This window comes from Schistocerca gregaria, unplaced genomic scaffold, assembly GCF_023897955.1.
Source record: "Schistocerca gregaria isolate iqSchGreg1 unplaced genomic scaffold, iqSchGreg1.2 ptg000131l, whole genome shotgun sequence".
Taxonomy (NCBI): domain Eukaryota; kingdom Metazoa; phylum Arthropoda; class Insecta; order Orthoptera; family Acrididae; genus Schistocerca; species Schistocerca gregaria.
In genome coordinates this window covers 6,445,150-6,468,571 of record NW_026061717.1, presented here as the reverse complement: position 1 = coordinate 6,468,571, position 23,422 = coordinate 6,445,150, and positions in this window count along the sequence as shown.

The window sequence follows — 23,422 nt, the reverse complement described above, 5'->3', positions numbered from 1 at the left end:
TCTCAAACTATCTACGCTTTGATCGTTCCCTGGAAGACCAGTAGTAGTTTCCGATGCACATTTGGAGGCATTCTGTAATCTGTGGACTCTCAGAGTGTTGAGGAAACACAGAAATTGCATCAGGATTGAATACAACAGTCACCATGCGCACTTACCTCCATGGGATTAATGTCTCAAACAGTCTACGCTTTGATCGTTCCCTGAAAGACCAGTAGTAGTTTCCGATGCACATCTCGAAGCATTCTGTAATCTGTGGACCTTCAAAGTGTTGATGAAACACAGAAATTGCATCGGGATTGAATACAACAGTCACCATGCGCACTTTCCACCATGTGAGTAATGTCTCATACAGTCTACGCTTTGATCGTTCCTTGGAAGACCAGTAGTAGATTCCGATGCACATCTGGAGGCATTCTGTAATCTGTGTACTATGAGAGTGTTGATGAAACACAGAAATTGCTTCGGGATTGAATACAACAGTCACCATGCGCAGTTTCCTCCATGGGAGTAATGTCTCAAACAGTCGATGCTTTGATCGTTCCCTGGAAGACCATTAGTAGTCTCCGATGCACATCTGGAGGCATTCTGTAATCTGTGGACCTTCAAAGTGTTGATGAAACACAGAAATTGCATCGGGATGGAATACAACAGTCACCATGCGCACTTTCCTCCATGGGATTAATGTCTCAAACAGTCTACGCTTTGATCGTTCCCTGGAAGACCAGTAGTAGATTCCGATGCACATCTGGAGGCATTCTGTAATCTGTGGACCTTCAAAGTGTTGAGGAAACACAGAAATTGCAACGGGATTGAATACAACAGTCACCATGTGCACATTCCTCACTGTGAGTAATGTCTCAAACACTCTACGCTTTGATCGTTCCCTCGAAGACCAGTAGTAGTTTCCGATGCACATCTGGAGGCACTCTATAATCTGTGGACTATCAGAGTGTTGATGAAACACAGAAATTGCATCGGGATTGAATACGTCACCATTCGCACTTTCCCCCATAGGACTAATGTCTCAAACAGTATACGCTTTGATCGTTCCCTGGAAGACCAGTAGTAGTTTCCGAAGCCCATCTGGAGTTATTCTGTAATCTGTTTACATTCAGAGTGTTGATGAAACACACAAATTGCATCGGGATTGAATACAACAGACACCATGCGGGCTTTTCTCTACGGGAGTAATGTCTCAAACAGTCTACGCTTTGATCGATCCCTGGAAGACCAGTAGTAGTTTCCGATGCACATTTGGAGGTACTCTGTAATCTGTGGACTATCAGAGTGTTGATGAAACACAGAAATTGCATCGGGATCGAATACAACAGTCACCATGCGCACTTACCTCCATGGGATTAATGTCTCAACCAGTCTACGCTTTGATCGTTCCCTGGAAGACCAGTAGTAGTTTCCGATGCACATCTGGAGGCACTCTATAATCGGTGGGCTATCAGAGTGTTGATGAAACACAGAAATTGCATCGGGATTGAATACAACAGTCACCATTCGCACTTTCCTCCATAGGACTAATGTCTCAAACAGGAAACGCTTTCATCGTTCCCTGGAAGACCAGTAGTAGTTTCCGAAGCCCATCTGGAGTCATTCTGTAATCTGTTTACTTTCAGAGTGTTGATAAAACACAGAAATTGCATCGGGATTGAATACGACAGGCACCATGTTCACATTCCTCCGTGGGAGTAATGTCTCAAAAAGTCTACGCTTTGATCAATCCCTGGAAGACCAGTAATAGTTTCCAATGCACATCTGGAGGCATTCTGTAACCTGTGGACCTTCAAAGTGTTGATGAAACACAGAAATTGCATCAGGATGGAATACAACAGTCACCATGCGCACTTTCCTCCATGGGAGTAATGTCTCAAACAGTCTACGCTTTGATCGTTCCCTGGAAGACCAGTAGTAGTTTCCGATGCACGTCTGGAGGCATTCAGTAATATGTTTACTATCACAGTTTTGATGAAACACAGAAATTGCATCGGGATTGAATACAAGAGTCATCATGCGCACTTCCCTCCATGGGAGTAATGTCTGAAACAGTCTACGATTTGATCGTCCCCTGGAAGACCAGTAGTAGTTTCCCATGCACATCTGGAGGCATTCTGTTATCTGTGGACTATCAGAGTGTTGATGAAACACAGAAATTGCATCGGGATTGAACACAACAATCACCATGCGCACTTTCCTCCATGGGAGTAATGTCTCAAACTGTCTACGCTTTGATCGTTCCCTGAAAGACCAGTAGTAGTTTCCGATGCACATCTCGAATCAATCTGTAATCTGTGGACCTTCAAAGTGTTGATGAAACACAGTAATTGCATCGGGATTGAATACAACAGTCACCATGCGCACTTTCCACCATGAGAGTAATGTCTCATACAGTCTACGCTTTGATCGTTCCTTGGAAGACCAGTAGTAGATTCCGATGCACATCTGGAGGCATTCTGTAATCTGTGGACTATGAGAGTGTTGATGAAACACAGAAATTGCATCGGGATTGAATACAACAGTCACCATGCGCAGTTTCCTCCATGGGAGTAATGTCTCAAACAGTCGACGCTTTGATCGTTCCCTGGAAGACCATTAGTAGTCTCCGATGCACATCTGGAGGCATTCTGTAATCTGTGGACCTTCAAAGTGTTAATGAAACACAGAAATTGCATCGGGATGGAATACAACAGTCACCATGCGCACTTTCCTCCATGGGATTAATGTCTCAAACAGTCTACGCTTTGATCGTTCCCTGGAAGACCAGTAGTAGATTCCGATGCACATCTGGAGGCATTCTGTAATCTGTGGACCTTCAAAGAGTTGAGGAAACACAGAAATTGCAACGGGATTGAATACAACAGTCACCATGCGCACATTCCTCACTGTGAGTAATGTCTCAAACACTCTACGCTTTGATCGTTCCCTGGAACACCAGTAGTAGTTTCCGATGCACATCTGGAGGCACTCTATAATCTGTGGACTATCAGAGTGTTGATGAAACACAGAAATTGCATCGGGATTGAATACGTCACCATTCGCACTTTCCTCCATAGGACTAATGTCTCAAACAGTATACGCTTTGATCGTTCCCTGGAAGACCAGTAGTAGTTTCCGAAGCCCATCTGGAGTTATTCTGTAATCTGTTTACATTCAGAGTGTTGATGAAACACACAAATTGCATCGGGATTGAATACAACAGACACCATGCGGGCTTTTCTCCACGGGAGTAATGTCTCAAACAGTCTACGCTTTGATCGATCCCTGGAAGACCAGTAGTAGTTTCCGATGCACATTTGGAGGTATTCTGTAATCTGTGGACTATCAGTGTGTTGATGAAACACAGAAATTGCATCGGGATTGAATACAACAGTCACCATGCGCACTTACCTCCATGGGATTAATGTCTCAACCAGTCTACGCCTTGATCGTTCCCTGAAAGACCAGTAGTAGTTTCCGATGCACATCTGGAGGCATTCTGTAATCTGCGGACCTTCAAAGTGTTGATGAAACACAGAAATTGCATCGGGATTGAATACAACAGTCACCATGCGCACTTTCCTCCATGTGAGAAATGTCTCAAACGGTCTACATTTTGATCGTTTCCTGGAAGACCAGTAGTAGTTTCCGATGCACATCTGGAGGCATTATGTAATCTGTGGACTATCAGAGTGTTGATGAATCACAGAAATTGCATCGGGATTGAATACAACAGTCACCATGCGCACTTTCCTACTTGGGAGTAATATCTCAAACAGTCTACGCTTTGATCGTTCCCTGGAAGACCAGTAGTAGTTTTCGATGTACATCTGGAGGCATTCTGTAATCTGTGGACCTTCGAAGTGTTGATGAAACACAGAATTTGCATCGGGATTGAATACAACAGTCACCATGCGCACTTTCCTCCATGGGACTAAAGTTTCAAATACTATACGCTTTGATCGTTCCCTGGAAGACCAGTAGTAGTTTCCGATGCACATCTGGAGTCATTCTGTGATCTGTGGACAGTCAGAGTGTTGATTAAACACAGAAATAGCGTCGGGATTAAATACGACAGGCACCATGCTGGCTTTTCGCCACGTGAGAAATGTCTCAAAGTGTCTACGCTTTAATCGTTCCCAGGAAGACCAGTAGTAGTTTCCGATGCACATTTGGAGGCATTCTGTAATCTGTGGACAGTCAGATTGTTGATGAAACACAGAAATTGCATCGGGATTGAATACAACAGTCACCATGCGCACTTTCCTCCGAGTGACTAATGTCTCAAACGGTCTACGCTTTGATCGTTCCCTGGAAGACCAGTAGTAGTTTCCGATGCACATCTGGAGGCATTATGTAATCTGTGCACCATCAGAGTGTTGATAAAACACACAATTTGCATCGGGATTGAATACAACAGTCACCATGCGCACTTTCCTACTTGGGAGTTATATCTCAAACAGTCTACGATTTGATCGTTCCCTGGAAGACCAGTAGTAGTTTTCGTTGTACATCTGGAGGCATTCTGTAATCTGTGGACCTTCAAAGTGTTGATGAAACACAGAAATTGCGTCGGGATTGAATACAACAGTCACCATGCGCACCTTCCTCCATGAGACTAATGTCTCAAACAGTATACGCTTTGATCGTTCCCTGGAAGACCAGTAGTAGTTTCCGATGCACATCTGGAGGCATTCTGTAATCTGTGGACTATCAGAGTGTTGATGAAACACTGAAATTGCGTCGGGATTGAATACAACAGTCATCATGCGCACTTTCCTCAATGGGAGTAATGTCTCAAACAGTCTACGCTTTGATTGTTCCCTGGAAGACCAGTAGTAGTTTCCGATGCACATCTGGAGGCATTCTGTAATCCGTGGATTTTCAAAGTGTTGATGAAACACAGAAATTGCATCGGGATTGAATACAACTGGCACCATGCCGGCTTTTCTCCATGGGAGTATTGTCTCAAACTGTCTACGCTTTGATCGCTCCCTGGAAGACCAGTAGTAGTTTCGGAAGATCATCTGGAGTCATTCTGTAATATGTGGACAGTCAGAGTGGTGATTAAACACAGAAATAGTATCGGGATTAAATACAACAGCCACCATGCGGGCTTTTCGCCACGGGAGTAATGTCTCAAACTGTCTACGATTTAATCGTTCCCTGGAAGACCAGTAGTAGTTTCCGATGCACGTCTCTAGGCATTCAGTAATATGTTTACTATCACAGTTTTGATGAAACACAGAAATTGCATCGGGATTGAATACAAGAGTTATCATGCGCACTTCCCTGCATGGGAGTAATGTCTGAAACAGTCTACGCTTTGATCGTTCCCTGGAAGACCAGTAGTAGTTTCCCGTGAACATCTGGAGGTATTCTGTAATCTGTGGACTATCAGAGTGTTGATGAAACACTGAAATTGCGTCGGGATTGAATACAACAGTCATCATGCGCACTTTCCTCAATGGGAGTAATGTCTCAAACAGTCTGCGCTTTGATTGTTCCCTGGAAGACCAGTAGTAGTTTCCGATGCACATCTGGAGGCATTCTGTAATCCGTGGATTTTCAAAGTGTTGATGAAACACAGAAATTGCATCGGGATTGAATACAACTGGCACCATGCCGGCTTTTCTCCATGGAAGTATTGTCTCAAAGTGTCTATTCTTTCATCGCTCCCTGGAAAACCAGTAGTAGTTTCCGAAGCCCATCTGGAGTCATTCTGTAATCTTTGGACAGTCAGAGTGTTGATTAAACACAGAAATAGCATCGGGATTGAATACAACAGGCACCATGCAGGCTTTTCTCCATGGGAGTATTGTCTCAAAGTGTCTATACTTTGATCGCTCCCTGGACGACCAGTAGTAGTTTCCGATGCACATTTGGAGGCATTCAGTAATCTGCGGACTATCAGAGTGTTGATGAAACCCAGAAATTGCATCGAGATTGAATACAACAGTCACCATGCGCAATTTCCTCCATGGGAGTAATGTCTCAAACAGTGTACGCTTTGATCGTTCCCTGGAAGACCATTAGTAGTTTCCGATGCACATCTGGAGGCATTCTGTAATCTGTGGACTTTCAAAGTGTTGATGAAACACAGATATTGCATCGGGATTGAATACAACAGCCACCATGCGCACTTTCCTCACTGTGAGTAATGTCTCAAACAGTCTACGCTTTGATCGTTCCCTGGAAGACCAGTAGTAGTTTCCGATGCACATCTGGAGGCACTCTGTAATCTGTTGACTATCAGAGTGTTGATGAAACACAGAAATTGCATCGGGATTGAATACAACAGGCACTATGCAGGCTTTTATCCATGGGAGTATTGTCTCAAACTGTCTACGCTTTGATCGCTCCCTGAAAGACCAGTAGTAGTTTCCGAAGCCCATCTGGAGTCATTCTGTAATCTGTGGACAGTCAGAGTGATGATTAAAAACAGAAATAGCATCGGGATTAAATACAACAGGCACCATGCGGGCTTTTCGCCACGTGAGTAATGTCTCAAACTGTCTACGCTTTAATCGTTCCCTGGAAGACCAGTAGTAGTTTCCGATGCACATTTGGAGGCTTTCTGTAATCTGTGGACCATCAGAGTGTTGATAAAACACAGAAATTGCATCGGGATGGAATACAACAGTCACCATGCGCACTTCCCTCCATGTGAGAAATGTCTCAAACGGTCTACGATTTGATCGTTTCCTGAAAGACCAGTAGTAGTTTCCGAAGCCCATCTGGAGTCATTCTGTAATCTGTGGACAGTCAGAGTGTTGATTAAAAACAGAAATAGCATCGGGATTAAATACAACAGGCACCATGCGGGCTTTTCGCCACGTGAGTAATGTCTCAAACTGTCTACGCTTTAATCGTTCCCTGGAAGACATGTAGTAGTTTCCGATGCACATTTGGAGGCATTCTGTAATCTGTGGACAGTCAGATTGTTGATGAAACACTGAAATTGCATCGGTATTGAATACAAGAGTCACCATGCGCACTTTCCTCCATGGGAGTACTGTTTCAAACAGTCTACGCTTTGATCGTTCCCTGGAAGACCATTAGTAGCTTCCGATGCACATCTGGAGGTATTCTGTAATCTGTGGACAATCAGAGTGTTGATGAAACACAGAAATTGCATCGGGATTGAATACAACAGGCACTATGCAGGCTTTTCTCCATGGGAGTATTGTCTCAAACTGTCTACATTATGATCGCTCCCTGGAAGACCAGTAGCAGTTTCCGAAGCATATTTGGAGTCATTCTGTAATCTGTGGAGAATCAGAGTGTTTATTAAACACAGAAATAGCATCGGGATTGAATACAACATTCACCATGCGGGCTTTTCTCCACGGGAATAATGTCTCAAACTGTCTACGATTTGATCGTTCCCTGGAAGACCAGTAGTAGTTTCCGATGCACATCTGGAGGCACTCTATAATCTGTGGACTATCAGTCTGTTGATGAAACACAGAAATTGCATCGGGATTGAATACAACAGTCACCATTCGCACTTTCCTCCATGGGACTAATGTCTCAAACAGTATACGCTTTGATCGTTCCCTGGAAGACCAGTAACAGTTTCCGAAGCCCATCTGGAGTCATTCTGTAATCAGTTTACTTTCAGAGTGTTGATAAAACACAGAAATTGCATCGGGATTGAAAACGACAGGCACCATGTTCACATTCCTCCATCGGAGTAATGTCTCAAAAAGTCTACGCTTTGATCGTTCCCTGGAAGACCAGTAGTAGTTTCCAATGCACATCTGGTGGCATTCTGTAACCTGTGGACCTTCAAAGTGTTGATGAAACACAGAAATTGCATCAGGATGGAATACAACAGTCACCATGCGCACTTTCCTCCATGGGAGTAATGTCTCAAACAGTCTACGCTTTGATCGTTCACTGGAAGATCAGTAGTAGTTTCCGATGCACGTCTGGAGGCATTCAGTAATATGTTTACTATCACAGTTTTGATGAAACACAGAAATTGCATCGGGATTGAAGACAAGAGTCATCATGCGCACTTCCCTCCATGGGAGTAATGTCTGAAACTGTCTACGCTTTGATCGTTCCCTGGAAGACCAGTAGTAGTTTCCGATGCACATTTGGAGGCATTCTGTAATCTGTGGACTCTCAGAGTGTTGATGAAACACAGAAATTGCATCAGGATTGAATACAGCAGTCACCATGCGTACTTACCTCCATGCGATTAATGTCTCAAACAGTCTACGCTTTGATCGTTCCCTGAAAGACCAGTAGTAGTTTCCGATGCACATCTCGAAGCATTCTGTAATCTGTGGACCTTCAAAGTGTTGATGAAACACAGTAATTGCATCGGGATCGAATACAACAGTCACCATGCGCACTTTCCACCATGTGAGTAATGTCTCATACAGTCTACGCTTTGATCGTTCCTTGGAAGACCAGTAGTAGATTCCGATGCCCATCTGGAGGCATTCTGTAATCTGTGGACTATGAGAGTGTTGATGAAACACAGAAACCGCATCGGGATTGAATACTACAGTCACCATGCGCACTTTCCTCCATGGGAGTAATGTCTCAAACAGTCTACGCTTTGATCGTTCCCTGGAAGACCATTGGTAGTTTCCGATGCACATCTGGAGGCATTCTGTAATCTGTGGACCTTCAAAGTGTTGATGAAACACAGAAATTGCATCGGGATGGAATACAACAGTCACCATGCGCACTTTCCTCCATGGGATTATTGTCTCAATCAGTCTACGCTTTGATCGTTCCCTGGAAGACCAGTAGTAGATTCTGATGCACATCAGGAGGCATTCTGTAATCTGTGGACCTTCAAAGTGTTGAGGAAACACAGAAATTGCAACGGGATTGAATACAACAGTCAACATGCGCACTTTCCTCACTGTGAGTAATGTCTCAAACAGTTTACGCTTCGATCGTTCCCTGGAAGACCAGTAGTAGTTTCCGAAGCCCATCTGGAGTCATTCTGTAATCTGTTTACTTTCAGAGTGTTGATGAAACACACAAATTGCATCGGGATTGAATACAACAGACACCATGGGGGCTTTTCTCCACGGGAGTAATGTCTCAAACTGTCTACGCTTTGATCGTTCCCTGGAAGACCAGTAGTAGTTTTCGTTGTACATCTGGAGGCATTCTGTAATCTGTGGATTTTCAAAGTGTTGATGAAACACAGAAATTGCATCGGGATTGAATACAATTGGCACCATGCCGGCTTTTCTCCATGGGAGTATTGTCTCAAACTGTGTACGCTTTGATCGCTCCCTGGAAGACCAGTAGTAGTTTCCGATGCACATTTGGATGCATTCTGTAATCTGCGGACTATCAGATTGTTGATGTAACACAGAAATTGCATCGGGATTGAATACAACAGTCACCATGCGCACTTTCCTCCATGGGAGTAATGTCCAAACAGTCTACGCTTTGATCGTTCCCTGAAAGACCATTAGTAGTTTCCGATACACATCTGGAAGCATTCTGTAATCTGTGGACAATCAGAGTGTTGATGAAACACAGAAATTGCATCGGGATTGAATACAACAGTCACCATGCGCACTTTCCTCCATGGGACCAATGTCTCAAACAGTCTACGCTTTGATCTTTCCCTGGAAGACCAGTAGTAGTTTCCGATGTACATCTGGAGTGATTCTTTAATCTGTGGACTTTCAAAGTGTTGATGAAACACAGAAATTGCATAGGGATTGTATACAACAGGCACCATGCAGGCTTTTCTCCATGGGACTAATGTCTCAAACTATCTACGTTTTGTTCGTTCCCTAGAAGCCCAGTAATAGTTTCCGAAGCACATGTGGAGGCGTTCTGTATTCTGTGGACCATCAGAGTGTTCATGAAACATTGAAATTGTTTCGTGATGAATACAACAGGCACAATGCGGAATTTTCTCCATGGGAGTGGTGTCTCAAACTTTCTACGCTTTGATCGTTAACTGGAAGACCAGTAAGAGTTTCCGAAGCCCATCTGGAGTCATTCTGTAATCTGTGGACAATCAGAGTGTTTATTAAACACAGAAATAGCATCGGGATTGAGTACAACAGGCACCATGCGGTCTTTTCTCCACGGAAAAAAATGTCTCAAACTGTCTACGCTTTGATCGTTCCCTGGAAGACCAGTAGAAGTTTCCGATGCACATCTGGAGGCATTCTGTAATCTGTGGACTATCAGAGTGTTGATAAAACACAGAAATTGCATCGGGATTGAATACGACAGGCACCATGTTCACATTCCTCCATGGGAGTAATGTCTCAAAAAGTCTACGCTTTGATCGTTCCCTGGAAGACCAGTAGTAGTTTCCAATGCACATCTGGAGGCATCCTGTAACCTGTGGACCTTCAAAGTGTTGATGAAACACAGAAATTGCATCAGGATGGAATACAACAGTCACCATGCGCACTTTCCTCCATGGGAGTAATGACTTAAACAGTCTACGCTTTGATCGTTCCCTGGAAGACCAGTAGTAGTTTCCGATCCACGTCTGGAGGCATTCAGTAATATGTTTACTATCACACTTTTGATGAAACACAGAATTTGCATCGGGATTGAATACAAGAGTCATCATGCGCACTTCCCTCCATGGGAGTAATGTCTGAAACAGTCTACGGTTTGATCGTTCCCTGAAAGACCAGTAGTAGTTTCCCCGTGCACATCTGGAGGTATTCTGTAATCTGTGGACTATCAGAGTGTTGATGAAACACAGAATTTGCATCTGGATTGAATACAACAGTCACTATGCGCACTTTCCTCCATGGGAGTAATGTCTCAAAAAGTCTACGATTTGATCGTTTCCTGGAAGACCAGTAGTAGTTTCCGATGCACATCTGGAGGCATTCTATAATCTGTGGACTCTCAGAGTGTTGATGAAACACAGAAATTGCATCAGGATTGAAAACAACAGTCACCATGCGCACTTACCTCCATGGGATAAATGTCTCAAAAAGTCTACGCTTTGATCGTTCCCTGAAAGACCAGTAGTAGCTTCCGATGCACATCTCGAAGCATTCTGTAATCTGTGGACCTTCAAAGTGTTGATGAAACACAGAAATTGCATCGGGATTGAATACAACAGTCACCAAGCGCACTTTCCACCATGTGAGTAACGTCTCATAGAGTCTACGCTTTGATCGTTCCTTGGAAGACCAGTAGTAGATTCCGATGCACATCTGGAGGCATTCTGTAATCTGTGGACTATGAGAGTGTTGATGAAACACAGAAATTGCATCGTGATTGAATACAACAGGCACCTTGCAGGCTTTTCTCCATGGGAGTACTGTCTCAAACTGTCTATACTTTGATCGCTCCCTGGAAGACCAGTAGTAGTTTCCGAAGCCCATCTGGAGTCATTCTGTAATCTGTGGACAGTCAGAGTGTTGATTAAACACAGAAATAGCATCGGGATTGAATACAAAAGGCACCATGCGGGCTTTTCGCCACGGATGTTATGTCTCAAGCATTCTTCGCTTCGATCGTTCCCTGGAAGACCAGTAGTAATTTCCGATGCACATTTGGAGGCATTCTGTAATCTGCGGACTATCAGAGTGTTGATGAAATCCAGAAATTGCATCGAGATTGAATACAACAGTCACCATGCGCACTTTCCTCCATGGGAGTAATGTCTCAAACAGTCTACGCTTTGATCGTTCCCTGGAAGACCATTAGTAGTTTCCGATGCACATCTGGAGGCATTCTGTAATCTGTGGACTTTCAAAGTGTTGATGAAACACAGAAATTGCATCGGGATGGAATACAACAGTCACCATGCGCAGTTTCCTCCATGGGATTAATGTCTCAAACAGTCTACGCTTTGATCGTTCGCTGGAAGACCAGTAGTAGATTCCGAGGCACATCTGGAGGCATTCTGTAATCTATGGACCTTCAAAGTGTTGATGAAACACAGAAATTGCATCGGGATTGAATACAACAGTCACCATGCGCACTTTCCTCACTGTGAGTAATGTCTCAAACAGTCTACGCTTTGATCGTTCCCTGGAAGACCAGTAGTAGTATCCGATGCACATCTGGAGGCATTATGTAATCTGTGGACTATCAGAGTGTTGATGAAACAAAGAAATTGCATCGGGATTGAATACAACAGTCACGATGCGCACTTCCTACTTGGGAGTAATATCTCAAACAGTCTACGCTTTGATCGTTCCCTGGAAGACCCGTAGTAGTTTTCGATGTACATCTGGAGGCATTCTGTAATCTGTGGACCTTCAAAGTGTTGATGAAACATAGAAATTGCATCGGGATTGAATACAACAGTCACCATGCGCACTTTCCTCCATGGGACTAAAGTCTCAAACAGTATACGCTTTGATCGTTCCCTGGAAGACCAGTAGTAGTTTCCGATGCACATCTGGAGGCATTCTGTAATCTGTGGACTATCAGAGTGTTGATGAAACCCTGAAATAGCATCGGGATTGAATACAACAGTCATCATGCGCACTTTCCTCCATGGGAGTAATGTCTCAAACTGTTTACGCTTTTATCGCTCCCTGAAAGACCAGTAGTAGTTTCCGAAGCCCATCTGGAGTCATTCTGTAATCTGTGGACAATCAGAGTGTTGATAAAACACAGAAATTGCATCGGGGTTGAATACAACAGGCACCATGCGCACATTCCTCCATGGGAGTAATGTCTCTAACAGTCTACGCTTTGATCGTTCCCTGGAAGACCAGTAGTAGTTTCCGATGCACGTCTGCAGGCATTCAGTAATATGTTTACTATCACAGTTTTGATGAAACACAGCAATTGCATCCGGATTGAATACAAGAGTCATCATGCGCACTTCCCTCCATGGGAGTAATGTCTCAAACAGTCTACGCTTTGATCGTTCCCTGGAAGACCAGTAGTAGTTTCCCATGCACATCTGGATTCATTCTGTAATCTGTGGACCTTCAAAGTGTTGATGAGACACAGAAATTGCAACGGGATTGAATACAACAGTCACCATGCGCACTTTCCTCCATGTGAGTAATGTCTTAAAGAGTCTCCGCTTTGATCGTTCCCTGGAAGACCAGAAGTAGTTTCCGATGCACATCTGGAGGCATTCTGTAATCTGTGGACTTTCAGAGTGTTGATGAAACACACAAATTGCATCGGGATTGAATACAACAGTCACCATGCGGGCGTTTCTCCACGGGAGTAATGTCTCAAACTGTCTACGCTTTGATCGTTCCCTGGAAGACCAGTAGTAGTTTCCGATGCACATTTGGAGGTATTCTGTAATCTGTGGACTATCAGAGTGTTGATGAAACACAGATATTGCATCGGGATTGAATACAACAGTCACCATGCGCACTTACCTCCATGGGATTAATATCTCAAAGAGTCTACGCTTTGATCGTTCCCTGAAAGACCAGTAGAATTTTCCGATGCACATCTGGAGGCATTCTGTAATCTGTGGACCTTCAATGTGTTGATGAAACACAGAAATTGCATCGGGATGGAATACAACAGCCACCATGCGCACTTTCCTCCATGGGAGTAATGTCTCTAAGAGTCTACGCTTTGATCGTTTTCTGGAAGACTAGTAGTAGTTTCCGATGCACATCTGGAGGCATTCTGTAATCTGTGGACCTTCAAAGTGTTGATGAAACACAGAAATTGCATCGGAATTGAATACAACAGTCACCATGCGCACTTTCCTCCATGGGACTAATGTCTCAAAGAGTATACGCTTTGATCGTTCCCTGGAAGACCAGTAGTAGTTTCCGATGCACGTCTGCAGGCATTCAGTAATATGTTTACTATCACAGTTTTGATGAAACACAGAAATTGCATCCGGATTGAATACAAGAGTCATCATGCGCACTTCCCTCCATGGGAGTAATGTCTCAAACAGTCTACGCTTTGATCGTTCCCTGGAAGACCCGTAGTAGTTTCCCATGCACATCTGGATTCATTCTGTAATCTGTGGACCTTCAAAGTGTTGATGAGACACAGAAATTGCAACGGGATTGAATACAACAGTCACCGTGCGCACTTTACTCCATGTGAGTAATGTCTCAAACAGTCTCCGCTTTGATCGTTCCCTGGAAGACCAGTAGTAGTTTCCGATGCACATCTGGAGGCATTCTGTAATCTGTGGACTTTCAGAGTGTTGATGAAACACACAAAGTGCATCTGGATTGAATACAACAGTCACCGTGCGGGCGTTTCTCCACGGGAGTAATGTCTCAAACTGTCTACGCTTTGATCGTTCCCTGGAAGACCAGTAGTAGTTTCCGATGCACTTTTTCAGGTATTCAGTAATCTGTGGACTATCAGAGTGTTGATGAAACACAGGAATTGCATCGGGATGGAATACAACAGGCACCATGCAGGCTTTTCTCCATGAGAGTATTGTCTCAAACTGTCTACGCTTTGATCGCTCCCTGGAAGACCAGTAGTAGTTTCCGAAGCCCATCTGAAGTCATTCTGTAATCTGTGGATAGTCAGAGTGTTGATTAAAAACAGAAATAGCATCGGGATTAAATACAACAGGCACCATGCGGGCTTTTCGCCACGTGAGTAATGTCTCAAACTGTCTACGCTTAACTCGTTCCGTGGAAGACCAGTAGTAGTTTACGATGCAAATTTGGAGGCATTCTGTAATCTGTGGACAGTCAGATTGTTGATGAAACACAGAAATTGCATCGGGATTGAATACAACAGTCACCATGCGCACTTTCCTCCATGGGAGTACTGTCTCAAACACTCTACGCTTTGATCGTTCCCTGGAAGACCATTAGTAGTTTCCGATGCACATCTGGAGGCATTCTGTAATCTCTGGACAATCAGAGTGTTGATGAAACACAGAAATTGCATCGGGATTGAATACAACAGGCACTATGCAGGCTTTTCTCCATGGGAGTATTGTCTCAAACTGTCTACACTTTGATCGCTCCCTGGAAGACCAGTAGTAGTTTCCGAAGCCCATTTGGAGTCACTCTGTAATCTGTGGACAATCAGAGTGTTTATTAAACACAGAAATAGCATCGGGATTGAATACAACAGGCACCATGCGGGCTTTTCTCCACGGGAGTAATGTCTCAAACTGTCTACGATTTGATCGTTCCCTGGAATACCAGTAATAGTTTCCGATGCTCATTTGGAGGCATTCTGTAATCTGTGGACAATCAGAGTGTTGATGAAACACAGAAATTGCATCGGGATTGAATACAACAGTCACCATGCGCACTTTCCTTCATGGGACCAATGTCTCAAACAGTCTACGCTTTGATCTTTCCCTGGAAGACCAGTAGTAGTTTCCGATGTACATCTGGAGTGATTCTTTAATCTGTGGACTTTCAAAGTGTTGATGAAACACAGAAATTGCATAGGGATTGTATACAACAGGCACCATGCAGGCTTTTCTCCATGGGACTAATGTCTCAAACTATCTACGTTTTGATCGTTCCCTAGAAGCCCAGGAATAGTTTCCGAAGCACATGTGGAGGCGTTCTGTATTCTGTGGACCATCAGAGTGTTCATGAAACATTGAAATTGTTTCGTGATGAATACAACAGGCACAATGCGGAATTTTCTCCATGGGAGTGGTGTCTCAAACTGTCTACGCTTTGATCGTTAACTGGAAGACCAGTAGTAGTTTCCGAAGCCCATCTGGAGTCATTCTGTAATCTGTGGACAATCAGAGTGTTTATTAAACACAGAAATAGCATCGGGATTGAGTATAACAGGCACCATGCGGTCTTTTCTCCACGGAAAAAATGTCTCAAATTGTCTACGCTTTGATCGTTCCCTGGAAGACCAGTAGAAGTTTCCGATGCACATCTGGAGGCATTCTGTAATCTGTGGACTATCAGAGTGTTGATAAAACAAAGAAATTGCATCAGGATGGAATACAACTGTCACCATGCGCACTTTCCTCCATGGGAGTAATGACTTAAACAGTCTACGCTTTGATCGTTCCCTGGAAGACCAGTAGTAGTTTCCGATCCACGGCTGGAGGCATTCAGTAATATGTTTACTATCACACTTTTGATGAAACACAGAATTTGCATCGGGATTGAATACAAGAGTCATCATGCGCACTTCCCTCCATGGGAGTAATGTCTGAAACAGTCTACGGTTTGATCGTTCCCTGAAAGACCAGTAGTAGTTTCCCCGTGCACATCTGGAGGTATTCTGTAATCTGTGGACTATCAGAGTGTTGATGAAACACAGAATTTGCATCTGGATTGAATACAACAGTCACCATGCGCACTTTCCTCCATGGGAGTAATGTCTCAAAAAGTCTACGCTTTGATCGTTTCCTGGAAGACCAGTAGTAGTTTCCGATGCACATCTGGAGGCACTCTGTAATCTGTGGACTCTCAGAGTGTTGATGAAACACAGAAATTGCATCAGGATTGAAAACAACAGTCACCATGCGCACTTACCTCCATGGGATAAATGTCTCAAAAAGTCTACGCTTTGATCGTTCCCTGAAAGACCAGTAGTAGCTTCCGATGCACATCTCGAAGCATTCTGTAATCTGTGGACCTTCAAAGTGTTGATGAAACACAGAAATTGCATCGGGATTGAATACAACAGTCACCAAGCGCACTTTCCACCATGTGAGTAACGTCTCATAGAGTCTACGCTTTGATCGTTCCTTGGAAGACCAGTAGTAGATTCCGATGCACATCTAGAGGCATTCTGTAATCTGTGGACTATGAGAGTGTTGATGAAACACAGAAATTGCATCGTGATTGAATACAACAGGCACCTTGCAGGCTTTTCTCCATGGGAGTATTGTCTCAAACTGTCTATACTTTGATCGCTCCCTGGAAGACCATTAGTAGTTTCCGATGCACATCTGGAGGCATTCTGTAATCTGTGGACTTTCAAAGTGTTGATGAAACACAGAAATTGCATCGGGATGGAATACAACAGTCACCATGCGCAGTTTCCTCTATGGGATTAATGTCTCAAACAGTCTACGCTTTGATCGTTCGCTGGAAGACCAGTAGTAGATTCCGATGCACATCTGGAGGCATTCTGTAATCTATGGACCTTCAAAGTGTTGATGAAACACAGAAATTGCAACGGGATTGAATACAACAGTCACCATGCGCACTTTCCTCACTGTGAGTAATGTCTCAAACAGTCTACGCTTTCATCGTTCCCTGGAAGACCAGTAGTAGTATCCGATGCACATCTGGAGGCATTATGTAATCTGTGGACTATCAGAGTGTTGATGAAACAAAGAAATTGCATCGGGATTGAATACAACAGGCAATATGCAGGCTTTTCTCCATGGGAGTATTGTCTCAAACTGTCTACATTTTGATCGCTCCCTGGAAGACCAGTAGTATTTTCCGAAGCCCATTTGGAGTCATTCTGTAATCTGTGGACAATCAGAGTGTTTATTAAACACAGAAATAGCATCGGGATTGAATACAACAGGCACCATGCGGGCTTCTCTCCACGGAAGTAATGTCCCAAACTGTCTACGATTTGATCGTTCCCTGGAAGACCAGTAGTAGTTTCCGATGCACATTTGGAGGCATTCTGTAATCTGTGGACTATCAGAGTGTTGATAAAACACAGAAATTGCATCGGGGTTGAATAAAACAGGCACCATGCGCACATTCCTCCATGGGAGTAATGTCTCAAAAAGTCTACGCATTGATCGTTCCCTGGAAGACCAGTAGTAGTTTCCGATGCACATCTGGAGGCATTCTGTAATCTGTGGACCTTCAAAGTGTTGATGAAACACAGAAATTGCATCGGGATGGAATACAACAGTTACCATGCGCACTTTCCTCCATGGGAGTAATGTCTCTAACAGTCTACGCTTTGATCGTTCCCTGGAAGACCAGTAGTAGTTTCCGATGCACGTCTGCAGGCATTCAGTAATATGTTTACTATCACAGTTTTGATGAAACACAGCAATTGCATCCGGATTGAATACAAGAGTCATCATGCGCACTTCCCTCCATGGGAGTAATGTCTCAAACAGTCTACGCTTTGATCGCTCCCTGGAAGACCAGTAGTAGTTTCCGAAGCCCATCTGAAGTCATTCTGTAATCTGTGGACAGTCAGAGTGTTGATTAAAAACAGAAATAGCATCGGGATTAAATACAACAGGCACCATGCGGGCTTTTCGCCACGTGAGTAATGTCTCAAACTGTCTACGCTTTAATCGTTCCCTGGAAGACCAGTAGTAGTTTCCAATGCACATTTGGAGGCATTCTGTAATCTGTGGACAGTCAGATTGTTGATGAAACACAGAAATTGCATCGGGATTGAATACAACAGTCACCATGCGCACTTTCCTCCATGGGAGTACTGTTTCAAACAGTCTACGCTTTGATAGTTCCCTGGAAGACCATTAGTAGCTTCCGATGCACATCTGGAGGCATTCTGTAATCTGTGGAGAATCAGAGTGTTGATGAAACACAGAATTTGCATCGGGATTGAATACAACAGGCAATATGCAGGCTTTTCTCCATGGGAGTATTGTCTCAAACTGTCTACATTTTGATCGCTCCCTGAAAGACCAGTAGTAGTTTCCGAAGCCCATTTGGAGTCATTCTGTAATCTGTGGACAATCAGAGTGTTTATTAAACACAGAAATAGCATCGGGATTGAATACAACAGTCACCATGCGGGCGTTTCTCCACGGGAGTAATGTCTCAAACTGTCTACGCTTTGATCGTTCCCTGGAAGACCAGTAGTAGTTTCCGATGCACGTCTGCAGGCATTCAGTAATATGTTTACTATCACAGTTTTGATGAAACACAGCAATTGCATCCGGATTGAATACAAGAGTCATCATGCGCACTTCCCTCCATGGGAGTAATGTCTCAAACAGTCTACGCTTTGATCGTTCCCTGGAAGACCAGTAGTAGTTTCCCATGCACATCTGGATTCATTCTGTAATCTGTGGACCTTCAAAGTGTTGATGAGACACAGAAATTGCAACGGGATTGAATACAACAGTCACCATGCGCACTTTCCTCCATGTGAGTAATGTCTTAAAGAGTCTCCGCTTTGATCGTTCCCTGGAAGACCAGAAGTAGTTTCCGATGCACATCTGGAGGCATTCTGTAATCTGTGGACTTTCAGAGTGTTGATGAAACACACAAATTGCATCGGGATTGAATACAACAGTCACCATGCGGGCGTTTCTCCACGGGAGTAATGTCTCAAACTGTCTACGCTTTGATCGTTCCCTGGAAGACCAGTAGTAGTTTCCGATGCACATTTGGAGGTATTCTGTAATCTGTGGACTATCAGAGTGTTGATGAAACACAGATATTGCATCGGGATTGAATACAACAGTCACCATGCGCACTTACCTCCATGGGATTAATATCTCAAAGAGTCTACGCTTTGATCGTTCCCTGAAAGACCAGTAGAATTTTCCGATGCACATCTGGAGGCATTCTGTAATCTGTGGACCTTCAATGTGTTGATGAAACACAGAAATTGCATCGGGATGGAATACAACAGCCACCATGCGCACTTTCCTCCATGGGAGTAATGTCTCTAAGAGTCTACGCTTTGATCGTTTTCTGGAAGACTAGTAGTAGTTTCCGATGCACATCTGGAGGCATTCTGTAATCTGTGGACCTTCAAAGTGTTGATGAAACACAGAAATTGCATCGGAATTGAATACAACAGTCACCATGCGCACTTTCCTCCATGGGACTAATGTCTCAAAGAGTATACGCTTTGATCGTTCCCTGGAAGACCAGTAGTAGTTTCCGATGCACGTCTGCAGGCATTCAGTAATATGTTTACTATCACAGTTTTGATGAAACACAGAAATTGCATCCGGATTGAATACAAGAGTCATCATGCGCACTTCCCTCCATGGGAGTAATGTCTCAAACAGTCTACGCTTTGATCGTTCCCTGGAAGACCTGTAGTAGTTTCCCATGCACATCTGGATTCATTCTGTAATCTGTGGACCTTCAAAGTGTTGATGAGACACAGAAATTGCAACGGGATTGAATACAACAGTCACCGTGCGCACTTTACTCCATGTGAGTAATGTCTCAAACAGTCTCCGCTTTGATCGTTCCCTGGAAGACCAGTAGTAGTTTCCGATGCACATCTGGAGGCATTCTGTAATCTGTGGACTTTCAGAGTGTTGATGAAACACACAAAGTGCATCGGGATTGAATACAACAGTCACCGTGCGGGCGTTTCTCCACGGGAGTAATGTCTCAAACTGTCTACGCTTTGATCGTTCCCTGGAAGACCAGTAGTAGTTTCCGATGCACTTTTTCAGGTATTCTGTAATCTGTGGACTATCAGAGTGTTGATGAAACACAGGAATTGCATCGGGATGGAATACAACAGGCACCATGCAGGCTTTTCTCCATGAGAGTATTGTCTCAAACTGTCTACGCTTTGATCGCTCCCTGGAAGACCAGTAGTAGTTTCCGAAGCCCATCTGAAGTCATTCTGTAATCTGTGGATAGTCAGAGTGTTGATTAAAAACAGAAATAGCATCGGGATTAAATACAACAGGCACCATGCGGGCTTTTCGCCACGTGAGTAATGTCTCAAACTGTCTACGCTTAACTCGTTCCGTGGAAGACCAGTAGTAGTTTACGATGCAAATTTGGAGGCATTCTGTAATCTGTGGACAGTCAGATTGTTGATGAAACACAGAAATTGCATCGGGATTGAATACAACAGTCACCATGCGCACTTTCCTCCATGGGAGTACTGTCTCAAACACTCTACGCTTTGATCGTTCCCTGGAAGACCATTAGTAGTTTCCGATGCACATCTGGAGGCATTCTGTAATCTCTGGACAATCAGAGTGTTGATGAAACACAGAAATTGCATCGGGATTGAATACAACAGGCACTATGCAGGCTTTTCTCCATGGGAGTATTGTCTCAAACTGTCTACACTTTGATCGCTCCCTGGAAGACCAGTAGTAGTTTCCGAAGCCCATTTGGAGTCACTCTGTAATCTGTGGACAATCAGAGTGTTTATTAAACACAGTAATAGCATCGGGATTGAATACAACAGGCACCATGCGGGCTTTTCTCCACGGGAGTAATGTCTCAAACTGTCTACGATTTGATCGTTCCCTGGAATACCAGTAATAGTTTCCGATGCTCATTTGGAGGCATTCTGTAATCTGTGGACAATCAGAGTGTTGATGAAACACAGAAATTGCATCGGGATTGAATACAACAGTCACCATGCGCACTTTCCTTCATGGGACCAATGTCTCAAACAGTCTACGCTTTGATCTTTCCCTGGAAGACCAGTAGTAGTTTCCGATGTACATCTGGAGTGATTCTTTAATCTGTGGACTTTCAAAGTGTTGATGAAACACAGAAATTGCATAGGGATTGTATACAACAGGCACCATGCAGGCTTTTCTCCATGGGACTAATGTCTCAAACTATCTACGTTTTGATCGTTCCCTAGAAGCCCAGGAATAGTTTCCGAAGCACATGTGGAGGCGTTCTGTATTCTGTGGACCATCAGAGTGTTCATGAAACATTGAAATTGTTTCGTGATGAATACAACAGGCACAATGCGGAATTTTCTCCATGGGAGTGGTGTCTCAAACTGTCTACGCTTTGATCGTTAACTGGAAGACCAGTAGTAGTTTCCGAAGCCCATCTGGAGTCATTCTGTAATCTGTGGACAATCAGAGTGTTTATTAAACACAGAAATAGCATCGGGATTGAGTATAACAGGCACCATGCGGTCTTTTCTCCACGGAAAAAATGTCTCAAATTGTCTACGCTTTGATCGTTCCCTGGAAGACCAGTAGAAGTTTCCGATGCACATCTGGAGGCATTCTGTAATCTGTGGACTATCAGAGTGTTGATAAAACACAGAAATTGCATCAGGATGGAATACAACTGTCACCATGCGCACTTTCCTCCATGGGAGTAATGACTTAAACAGTCTACGCTTTGATCGTTCCCTGGAAGACCAGTAGTAGTTTCCGATCCACGGCTGGAGGCATTCAGTAATATGTTTACTATCACACTTTTGATGAAACACAGAATTTGCATCGGGATTGAATACAAGAGTCATCATGCGCACTTCCCTCCATGGGAGTAATGTCTGAAACAGTCTACGGTTTGATCGTTCCCTGAAAGACCAGTAGTAGTTTCCCCGTGCACATCTGGAGGTATTCTGTAATCTGTGGACTATCAGAGTGTTGATGAAACACAGAATTTGCATCTGGATTGAATACAACAGTCACCATGCGCACTTTCCTCCATGGGAGTAATGTCTCAAAAAGTCTACGATTTGATCGTTTCCTGGAAGACCAGTAGTAGTTTCCGATGCACATCTGGAGGCACTCTGTAATCTGTGGACTCTCAGAGTGTTGATGAAACACAGACATTGCATCAGGATTGAAAACAACAGTCACCATGCGCACTTACCTCCATGGGATAAATGTCTCAAAAAGTCTACGCTTTGATCGTTCCCTGAAAGACCAGTAGTAGCTTCCGATGCACATCTCGAAGCATTCTGTAATCTGTGGACCTTCAAAGTGTTGATGAAACACAGAAATTGCATCGGGATTGAATACAACAGTCACCAAGCGCACTTTCCACCATGTGAGTAACGTCTCATAGAGTCTACGCTTTGATCGTTCCTTGGAAGACCAGTAGTAGATTCCGATGCACATCTGGAGGCATTCTGTAATCTGTGGACTATGAGAGTGTTGATGAAACACAGAAATTGCATCGTGATTGAATACAACAGGCACCTTGCAGGCTTTTCTCCATGGGAGTATTGTCTCAAACTGTCTATACTTTGATCGCTCCCTGGAAGACCATTAGTAGTTTCCGATGCACATCTGGAGGCATTCTGTAATCTGTGGACTTTCAAAGTGTTGATGAAACACAGAAATTGCATCGGGATGGAATACAACAGTCACCATGCGCAGTTTCCTCTATGGGATTAATGTCTCAAACAGTCTACGCTTTGATCGTTCGCTGGAAGACCAGTAGTAGATTCCGATGCACATCTGGAGGCATTCTGTAATCTATGGACCTTCAAAGTGTTGATGAAACACAGAAATTGCAACGGGATTGAATACAACAGTCACCATGCGCACTTTCCTCACTGTGAGTAATGTCTCAAACAGTCTACGCTTTCATCGTTCCCTGGAAAACCAGTAGTAGTATCCGATGCACATCTGGAGGCATTATGTAATCTGTGGACTATCAGAGTGTTTATTAAACACAGAAATAGCATCGGGATTGAATACAACAGGCACCATGCGGGCTTCTCTCCACGGAAGTAATGTCCCAAACTGTCTACGATTTGATCGTTCCCTGGAAGACCAGTAGTAGTTTCCGATGCACATTTGGAGGCATTCTGTAATCTGTGGACTATCAGAGTGTTGATAAAACACAGAAATTGCATCGGGGTTGAATAAAACAGGCACCATGCGCACATTCCTCCATGGGAGTAATGTCTC